Here is a 1,882-nt window from a genome sequence, read left to right on the forward strand (position 1 = left end):
ATGGTGGGTTAGAGGTTCAACATGGCAATTGGGAGGCTGACAAGCAAAAGGTAGGCATCGTAGCATTGGCATAGCAAAAGAGCGAGCAAACTAGCATAGCAAAGATAGTAGTGATTTCGAGGGTATGATCATCTTGCCTGCACAGTTGTCAGAGTTGACTGGATCCTCACAAGCAAACTCAACAGGATCCTCGGTAGCAAACTCGTCTCCCGGCTCTATCCAAACAAGACAAACAAGCAACAAGGACACAATCAACCACGTGCAAGGATCAAGCGATATGATGCAATGATGATATGCTATGCGGGATGCAATGCGGGATGCAAAATGCAAGATATGACAGGAAATGCATGAACCTGGCCTCAACTTGGAATTCCAAGTGTGCCACTGGAAAGATGAGATGAAATCGCTTGAAAACAATATAAAGAACACCGGAATCGGAGTTGCGGTTTGGAAATGGCAAGCAATTCAAAATTGACACCGGTCTGCGATTTACAGCAAGTAGGCATCTAAATGCAATGAAATGAACATGCTACATCACCCAAACATGACAACAAAATACATGGCAGGGAAGCATTCAAGATGCTTAACAAAATACTAGCACTGAGCCACGGCCAATTCATCCATTATGAGGTTCAAACAAGCATGTCAAAAACGCAAATGCAAAACAAATTTCAGACTTGGTGAAATTAACACTTGTCTGAAATTTCAGATCATGAAGCCCTCTTCGGAGCAACAAAACAACATGATACATAACCTGATTATGACAAAGAAGAACATGGCATGGAGCTACTCAACAAGCTTAACAAAAGACCCTAAGTGACCTGGGGCCAAAAGGGATCACAAAATATACTAATAAGCACACGAACATAGCTAAAACACAATCAGTTTTCAGACTTAGTGAAAACTGGGATATGCTGAAATATAACTCACGAAGGCATGTAAACGAGCTCGATGCACTGACTACGGTGCAAGTCATGGCAAGGCAAGCATACACCCATAAAGAAGGCACAAAATACAAGCTAGACATGGCAAGAACAATGGCATAGAATGCACGGATCAACTACAATAACATCGGCAAAATCGCAAACTAGTTGACGATCTGCCTAGATTCACAACGAAGCAAAAGTAGAGCTCGATTGACTCAAGTTAGGGTGCTCCATAATTGCAAACAAAGACATGGATGGATAGAGAACTACAATATTAGCAAAACTCCCTTACTGATAATCCTCAAAAGAGGCACGGATCACTAGGAAACAACATGAACATATGGCATCATGAACTAAACAATCCCAGACTTAGTGAAAACTACCAAGTCCCTGAAAACAGATTTACCGGGTGCCTCACTTTGCAAGCTTGCACAAGTCACCACACACATCCTAAAAATGCATGGGTTGCACCTCTGGAAAGATAACAAAATCCTTAACAAAACATATGAAGGACTCATAGGCATAACATGCACACAATAATCATGGCAAAAATGACAAAAGTCTAAGATGAACTAGCAGATCTGACAATTAACTCAAGTAGCCCTCTTCTAACAGCATTTCGGGCGTCAAGATGAGCTCAAATAAAAATGATCCAATGGAATGAAATGATGTACTCTCTGAGATGAACATTTTGATATGCTATATGCATGAATCGGAGCTACGTATGCAAAATTATGGGGCCTCAAACAGGAGCATATGGAGTAAAAAATCTAGGGACTTAGCAAAAAAAAACAACCTCTGGATCTGGATCTAGGGTTCGCACGGAAACCGAGGCGCAGCGCTGCACTGTTCACGGGAGGCGGGTCCGAGGTCGCCGGCGTCGGGGTCTCGCCAGAGAGGAGGTAGGTCGGCCGGAGCGGTCGGGGCGGCGGCGGCGGCGGCTTCCAGTGGGAGCG

Source organism: Triticum dicoccoides, chromosome 5A (genome assembly GCF_002162155.2).
Source record: "Triticum dicoccoides isolate Atlit2015 ecotype Zavitan chromosome 5A, WEW_v2.0, whole genome shotgun sequence".
Taxonomy (NCBI): domain Eukaryota; kingdom Viridiplantae; phylum Streptophyta; class Magnoliopsida; order Poales; family Poaceae; genus Triticum; species Triticum dicoccoides.